The sequence below is a fragment of the Portunus trituberculatus genome, chromosome 44 (genome assembly GCF_017591435.1).
Source record: "Portunus trituberculatus isolate SZX2019 chromosome 44, ASM1759143v1, whole genome shotgun sequence".
Lineage (NCBI taxonomy): Eukaryota > Metazoa > Arthropoda > Malacostraca > Decapoda > Portunidae > Portunus > Portunus trituberculatus.
Window position 1 is genome coordinate 7,451,756 of NC_059298.1, and position 9,113 is coordinate 7,460,868.

At 40.6% G+C, this 9,113-nt stretch overlaps 1 long non-coding RNA gene across 1 annotated transcript; it reads left to right on the forward strand.

Moving 5' to 3' along the window:
• The first annotated feature begins 6,062 nt into the window (after window positions 1-6,062).
• On the forward strand, window positions 6,063-8,071 carry LOC123518960. The gene is made up of 2 exons (XR_006678940.1): window positions 6,063-7,092; window positions 7,849-8,071. It is a non-coding gene; the product is annotated as an uncharacterized LOC123518960 (long non-coding RNA).
• The last annotated feature ends 1,042 nt before the right edge of the window (window positions 8,072-9,113 follow it).

Sequence of the window (9,113 nt, forward strand, 5' to 3'; positions counted from 1 at the left end):
TTGTAATAAGGTACTGGAATAATTGTGTAAAGAAAAAAATATCGATGTCAACATTTCAGAGAGAGAGAGAGGGGCTGGGGACTGGGGAGAGAAGGAAAAAGGAGAGAGACGCTGTCAGTCACAGTCAGTGTCAAGTGACAAAATGATCTTATTAGTGTGACTCTTACTGTTAGTATGGTGAAGGGCGAGTTTTCCATCTCTTATCATATGTTCTATTTGACGTATAACGGTATGAAAAAACAAAACATTCTCATTATGTGGCAATAATGGGCAACAATAAATAAAGAAATAAATAATAACGGTTTTCCAGTGTAGGTTGTGTTGCGGAGAGTGATGGACTGACGGTTGACTGATACGTTAACCCCTTGGAGATACATGGACATTGACACTGTACGTAAGCTTTTATCAATATTTAGTTTTCATTATATATATATATATATATATATATATATATATATATATATATATATATATATATATATATATATATACACACACACACACCTTTGTGTAACCTTTGTATGTGTAGTATGTCATTTGCATATGAAAATGAATGAAAATTAATGAAATGTTCAATACAGTGTATAATGCAGTTCTGATGTGTGTATATTATTTTTCCTTTGGATGTACGATAATATTAGGCAAAATACGATAATTCTGGGGGTTCGGTACGACAATGTGGGCTAGAAAAGTTAACATCACTGCCGGGCGCCCAGCCCTACCACTAGAGACGGGCAAGAACCGTTATTTTGGGAATCGGCGGTTCCGGCTCCGAGTGTCTACGGAATCGCGAGAACCGGTTCCGGAACCGGTACCCCATGACCTCCGGCTCCCTACCTCTTGAAGCTGTAGATTCTTTCCGGCGGTTCCGTAAAGTAAATCAGTGCTCAGCCCCGCGCGCAGCACCTACTACTCACGCCTGGAACCGTTAAGCGATCTCTTCCGGCACTGGAGCCGGTAAGAGATCGCTTAGCGGTTCTCTCTCTTGTAAATCAGAGAGCCGGTGCCGGCTCCCTTAGTCCTGGACGATTCTCGCGTGACGCTTACCACCAGGCTGGCTGTCAGGAAGCCGACTCCAGGGAGCGGCTGGGTGTTATAAGTGTGGAAAAGAATTGTCGGTGACAGCAACTTTTGCGTGATTTTCGTAGTGACCTCACTTTCAGCTAAATTTCTGAAAACACCGAATCCATTTTCGGAAAAGTAATATTGGTTTTAGGTAAAGGGGATGTTATACTCTTTTGCCGAAATATTTGTAAGTACTTATCTTTATTACATCGAAAAGTTCATATACGTGCTGATGAACAGCACGGGTTCCCCCCCTGAAAGCTTTGACTCGACTGAGGCGTCGGGGAGAGTGAAGGTATATATGTGGCCACTAAAATTGTGACGTCACGAGCTCGCGACCAATCATTTGCGCAGGAAATGATAAGCCGCATGATGGCAACATCCATGAAAGCCAATCACAGCCTTTTCTTGCCCACAGCCTCTCGGAAAGTCTCGAGGCGTTAGAGGTTCCATTGGCTTCCAAAGAACCGGTTCCACAAGCAGAGAACCGGTTCCCTAGTTCTCTCGACGGAATCGCCGGAACCGGTTCCGGAACCGGTTTCTGCCCGTCTCTACCTACCACTCAATCGGGTCTGAGAGCCCGTGACGTGCGGAGGGTGATGATATTAGTCTAATACAGAGCAGAATGGCTGTGAATACATATGCGGGCTGCCGACCATGATGATATTAATGAAAAGAGTAAGGAGAGGAAACTAAGGAGATGCGAATATAAGCAATAATAACGCACTTAGATCGAGTGCTGGAAATATATATATATATATATATATATATATATATATATATATATATATATATATATATATATATATATGCAGAGAAATCTGAAGTAATAACTGGGTCCAACAGTTAAAGGATTTGACTTGCCTTCACTTATGATATCCTATTCATAACGTTTATAAATGGTAAAATATAGATGACATTCTCTCTCTCTCTCTCTCTCTCTCTCTCTCTCTCTCTCTCTCTCTCTCTCTCTCTCTCGATATTAATAACATGTTAAAGTTCGGTTGGCAGCCCTGTCCACCTCCGCCTCCCTTAAACCTTCCCGACACTTAAATTTTCTTCAAGTACATTTATTTTTCTTCACTTAACTCAATAGATATACAAGTTTATATTTTGAAGAAAAATAAATGTACTTGAAGAAAATTTAAGTGTCGGGAAGGTTTAGTAACGACGAGGGTGCAGGGCTATAACCGAACTAGCAGTTTCGGCCTGGATTCTTTGGATGAACGGACTTTAGCTAGGTCTGTAATGTATGTAGGCCTATATAGTGTTTCATGAGAAGCCGTTATTAATTACTTCACAAAGGTAGTATATTTAGTTCAATAAAAAGGCAATTAATTTAAAATAATTAACTTATTTAAAAGTTCCTTTTCTTCAAAAATTTTCAGACCGAAACAGACACATATTTGGAGAACTGCGGTCACAACAATCCATTCCCTTCGAAGGCGTGGGGTAAATAGTTACTGAAGCTTACGTCTGGCAGGTGGCAGCTGCCGCGAGGAGTACTTCTCTTCTACCCAACACTTAACTTGTAACTGCTACACCGGCGGCCCAATGCGCCTACTGGCGGGTTTTCGCGATAGGAAATGTCGGATTTTGGCGCTGTATTTTTTTTTTTTTTTTCATCCATAAGCTATCAAAATCGTTCTCATTAAATAGTTAGTGATTCCTCTTGCCTGTCAAGGAGAAAAAAAAAGTGCAAACTAGTTTCATATTTTTTCCCTGGGTAAATGGGGAGTGAGGTCACCAGGCAGGCACGCACGTGCAAATCGACTCATTTTCTGGTTGCCACAATGGAAGTAAACACTGATGTTTCCCCGTCTTATTACTGTGTGTTCTACAGACAAAAAAAAAAAAAAAAAAAAAATGTGACTCCGACTTTGACTTCCAGTTATGTGAGCCTTTTGTAGGTACTTGTAAAATATAAAGATGATATGATATTTGCACTGTTGCTTGACAATGACAGGTTTATAGCAATATTGCGGAATATTTGGGTATATTTTTAATGGTGGTGCTCTGAAAACTTTGGGCGAACGAACACACATCATGGCCTCTGTGACCAGTGCAACAACCTTAACGAATGTACAGCAGAAATGTCTCGGCAATGTAACTACTGAATGACAAGCAGTCATTAGTGGTGTAACGCCTTATCTGGCATATTGTGTATTAATGGATACTGGGTATATTACCTGTAATACCTTAAAAAAAGTAGGAAAATGTGACAGTGGAAGTGATACCTCTTAAGGGCTCTATCCACTTCTATTATTTGGTCTCAATACCGCCATAGGCGCTCACTTATTACAAAACAATATGGTTAATCTTTATAAAAGGTCCGTATCACGTACAAACACGAAACTCACATATATAGAAGGCTTGGTGACCTTACCGTAAACATAAAAAAAAAAAAAAAATTGAGATGCACGCGTCTGGTTTGGCTGTAATAGCACTTGAGTGTTCGGCGAAGTTGGAATTTTTGTAAGTCCAGTGAGCTCTACACCAGTCAAGAGTAAACATTGAAATAATTTTCTATTGTTTATAACAGAAATTTGTGGGTATAAGCAGGGATTTGTGGGTAGCTGCATATAAGCTAGGATTTCATGGTATCTATAAAGCCAATCCCTCCAATCACGCGCTGCCACTCGAGATATTTTAGGTCCCTTGTTAGCTTGTTATGGTACGTTAGGTTAACGCCTGGCTGCTCCCTCCCTCCGTATAGGTTAGGTTAGGTTAATGGCCTAGCGTGGGGAGGAGGTCCAGGGAAGGAGGCGCAACCCCCACGATTAGGTTACATCAGGTTAGGTTATGGTAAATTAGGTTAATGCCCTAGCTGGGGTGGGGTTCCAGGGGAGGGCTAGGTTACATTAGATTAGGTTAGGTTAGCTTAATGCCCTAGCGGGGAGGGGGTCCAGTTAGGTTACATTTAGGTTAGGTTAGGTTACATCCCCACAGGCCCCCAAGCTTGTTTAGGGGGGAGTTGGGGGGATAGAGAGGATGGGAGGGACAGACTTTTTATAAAGAATTACCAACACCTTTTTACACTTAACAGATTTACCTGTGACGTCTGTGACAAGATGTTTTTTGAACAAGGTAGACGCAGATCTGTGCTACCAAAATCATTGGGACATGTATATACATCCAGCCTCTGCCGAGTGTAGAGGTACCTACCAGGGCCGTCAGAAAATATACCCTCCAGAAATTAAATGTTTAATGTTTTATTTGAGCCTTGCCTTCAATTATCCCATTCCCATAATAATATTTTTACATTACGGTGGAATGAGGCTGTCTCAGCTTGGCGTCCTGCGACTAAGAGCGCAATAGTTTTTCCGGCGAGCGACGAGGGAGATTCGTCTGGCAGTGTTACACTGTCGCTTTCAGTAGAGGGCCAGAGGCCGCGAGGCGTTCGCGTATATTGGCGAACGCTACTGGACCTTCCTCAAAGAGTCAAAGTGTTACTGAAAACGCCTAAAAAGCACTGACTCCCCTTGCGCGCAGACCCTCCAGGCTCCAGTACTTTGTATGATTTCCTAGTCACACTAGCTCGTTTGTGTTTCTGCAGCGCATTACCGTTAGCCAGGGGCTAGTACAGGTAATTGTGTCTCTATAAACCATTACATATTTTAAAATTTTCTATATAGGGTAAGGTGGGAGAACACCGTACTAGGGGGATGGACCGTACAAGCTCTGTTAAAATTTGAGAATTTATAGGATAGGGTTGGCAACATAGAGTGGGCACGATGTCGGCGAATAAGGATGGCTACTACCATTAATTTTCTCCTATAGCAAAATTTAAAATTTTTGCGGCATCTGATGTGACTTAAGACATTCATATACTGTATATTGCTTTGTAACCTTAAATGTAGGGTGATCCTGTTGGTCATGTTTTGAATATGAATATCAGGCATATGTACGTACGTGATATTTGAAGATATATTTAGGCTTCATCCAACATTGTTGTTGATGTAATACTGCTGGTCTGAAGGCAGAGGAGGGTGTGTAGCGTACAAGTTATGAGGGGGGTGTAGCGTACAAAAGATTTAACATGAAATGAGATAGTGATAGATAAAAGTTATAAAACTAGCCCTATAGTTTTCCAGTTTTCATAAAAAAAAGAATAAAAAAAATCGGATGCACACCTGTTTTACTTTACACTTCAAAATATTGTTTACTGGTATTGCAGGGATGATAAAATAGACATGTAATACTGATTTCCAAGATAGGCAGTCATGCCTCTGAAAATACTCTTAATTCTGTTGTTCGTTCATTAATTGAACACTTTGAATAATGTGTCTTCAATTTTAGACAGCAATGTATCATTAATTATGATTTGGAGTTAAGTTTTTTAGAATGAAAATAGCATGCATGAAATACTCTCATAGTATGTACGAATCATCCCCGCTATAAGGATGATTTGTACAAAATAGATTTTTTTTTTTTTTTTTTTTTTTTTGTTAAATGGCCAAAAAAGGTCACTGATTTAGTCCTGATAAATTTAGCTGTGCGTCGTAGGTAGCCTATTCCGTGAAGAATATTTCTGATCCACAGTGTTACCTTCAAAATTTTATTCTAATTTTTCAGTGATATTGTTTCCACAAATAGTACGATCTGCCCCCACCTCACCCTACCCTAACATTTATCTAGAACGACAGAGCAACTAAAGGGATTTTAAAAGATGAATATCATTGGCCAGAAATTGTGATGTATAAAGCTTTCTCAACTGCTTCATTTCCGCCTTCCTATCCCCACTCCTTCCTTGCTGCTACACTTCTCATACCCTCTCCCTATCATCTCCATTTAATCCAGATCGCCTCAATTCACACACACACACACACACACACACACACACACATCCGGTAGCTCAGTGGTTAGAGCGCTGGCTTCACAAGCCAGAGGACCGGAGTTCGATTCCCCGGCCGGGTGGAGATATTTGGGTGTCTCCTTTCACGTGTAGCCCCTATTCATCTAGCAGTGAGTAGGTACGGGATGTAAATCGAGGAGTTGTGACCTTGTTGTCCCGGTGTGTGGTGTGTGCCTAGTCTCAGGCCTATCCGAAGATCGGAAATAATGAACTCTGAGCTCGTTCCGTAGGGTAACGTCTGGCTGTCTCGTCAGAGACTGCAGCAGATAAAACAGTGAAACCCACACACAGAGCTACTTTTGGAGTGGCTTCTCCTTAGGCAATTAATGACATAAGTATATCTAGTAATTAAACCCGGTGAATAGAACGCACACACACACACACACACACACACACACACACACACACACACACACACACATTAAGAAAAAAGGAAGAAAGAACAAAGGACTTTACTAGCATTCATAGGATTATTGATCCTATCAGGTCACGAGCGTCTGGCAGCGCTCAATGCGAGATCTGCCAGGCTGTAGTGACCTTGGGGAAGGCCCTCGTATAGCAAGGAGGCCTTGGCACTTATATTCACAAATAATAAAAAAAATTAAATTATTATAGCGCATGGGAAGTCTTGGCATTCGGTAGTTATAAATACTTGTAATCACAATGACATGAAGCCACATTACATCACAAAAGTCTCCCGACGGTCTCTAGCTTCCTTGATCGAGTCCATGGAACCATGATTAATTAGGATAATACTCGGTGATGTGTGTGTGTCCCACGCCTTGTATATGGTCGCCTCAGTTCCGCCGTAACGTTGTCCTCATTCATTTAAATAAATAAGTTATTGCGGCATTGAAGGATGTTTGTACAATTCTAGTGCTACTTTAAGAACAAGCCTGCCACGTCATTGGAACAAATACCCTTGAGAAGCCATGCAGCTAAAACTGAAACTGATCAGAGAAGCAAACAGTTAAGGAGAGGTAGGCTAGGTTGTGATTGTCTGAGGGCAACCACTTATAAAGAGTCGTGCCGCAACGGAATGCCAGTCAGTTTGCTAATCACGGGCTCTCAGTGCGGAGCGACAGGCAGCAGGGGTTTCAAGGCCAGAAGTATAAGGAGTCAAACCATATATACATATATATATATATATATTTTTTTTCTTTTGTCTTCAGGTGAGTAATTCTGTTCCATTTTTTTTTTCTTATTTCGTTTGCCAAGCAACATTTTTACATGTTATCACATCCTTTCTTCAACACTTTTTAACAGACTTTATCGGAACCCATTGGTTTTATATGGTTTTCCCGTGATGTTTGTGACAGTTTGTCGTGGTGCATGTCTGCAGCAAAAAAAAAAAAAAAAAAAAAAAAAAAATTAGTAACAACAAATGGTCGTACGTAACTTATAACAATATGCGTATATCATGGCTAAAAGGTTTATGCACATAAACATACGTGTCAACCAATATTAGTTTGTATGTTTACCTGCATATTGATCCCTCATATCAGATACGTTATCTCATTTGTAATATTGTTATCCATAGTTTAACGCCATGTTGATATTTTTTCCGTAACACACACACACACACACACACACACACACACACACACACACACACTATAAAGTGAAGCAAAGTACCCGTATATGCCTTAATTGATGCTTTCTATGTCTCTCAAGTCTGTGGTGCACTAAACGTTAGCACCACTACGTATTTACGCTACCCTTTTGAATACTGATAATACAGTTTTCTTATGTTCTAGTTGCTATTTCTTTTTTAATCACGGAACTCAGCATTATTCTATACTACTGAACGACTGCATCACTTCATTCACTATCAGTAGGATAAAAAAAACTGTACAAGAGAAAATATGGTAAAGCCAGTCTCTCTCTCTCTCTCTCTCTCTCTCTCTCTCTCTCTCTCTCTCTCTCAGACTTGGTGGCTGTGCGATGGGCGTGGAGACGTGGGTGTTACTGGCAACGTTGGCGGTGCTGGCGTGGGCCTATTCCAAGTGGCGCCACAACCATTGGTCTTCGAAAGGCGTACCCAGTCCACCTGCCTTGCCTTTTATCGGACACTTCCACAAGGAATATTTCGTTGGCAAGAATACACTGGAATTCTACCAAGAGGTGAATCTTATAGTTTGCAGTGACTGTACAAAATAGATGAAGGGAAAATATCATGATACAAATCAGTGTTAGGTCAGGACGTGTCGAAGCTCAGAATGTATATTAAGGGAAAGTAAATGCACTGTTGGCAGCAACGTTCCCTTTCCACAGTATTGTATTACCGTATTACCATAGTAATGTTCGACTTTTTATCACTGTCGCAAAAATAAAGCGGGTTCACACGTGTCAATTTGCGACTACTTTTTTCACGTACGTTGAGTTTCCGACTTATCCCTTCCTATTTCGGAAAGTGTCATACGTAGCATCTGGAAAATATCGAATACTTGGCACCTTAGTATGAAGTTGATGGTAAATAAACAGCTACTCGCCAATATGTCTTCCTCCTGTGACGATGCTGAAGCTGTGGTTGCTCTTCGTTTGGCGTACCGGAAGATAAAAGAAAATGCCTGTGAATACGTACCTGGTTAAGTAGAAGGATAGAAAGGACTCTACCACACTCTAAATTAACCTACATTTCTCATAAGAAAATTGTTAATCTTAAGGTTATGCACAATTACGATCAAATTAAATCCTAACAAGCCTTCAATCCTCACCTCCAACAAAATCCAGCATTGAGGGAAACATCTCTTGTAGAGTGGCAGCTCTTTTGTCGGACGACGATTTGCACAAGCTTTTTTTTTTTTTTTTTTTTTTCTTTATTACTGTATAATTCATTTCTAGGGTCCCAGATGTGTTCTTTTTCCCTCACCAACTCTAACATTTTATCTGTCTCTAGAGATCACATTTTCAAAGCTTACTCAATGACGTCACGACGTAAATAAAGTCGCAAATCGACTAGCAAGACCAACATGTTGGTCTTGATTTGCGACTCAGAAAATCTACGTACTACAATACGTAAAATATACAGTCGCAAATTGGCATGTGTGAATCCGCCTTTAGGCAGTCACTGAACACAAGGAAATTATGTGTTTTGAGAAAAAAATATATATATTTTCATCTTTTCGATTCCTCTCTTCTGACTGACAGTCTTCATGTCTTTTCCACCGGCGCAATGTTGAATTTCTTGCTA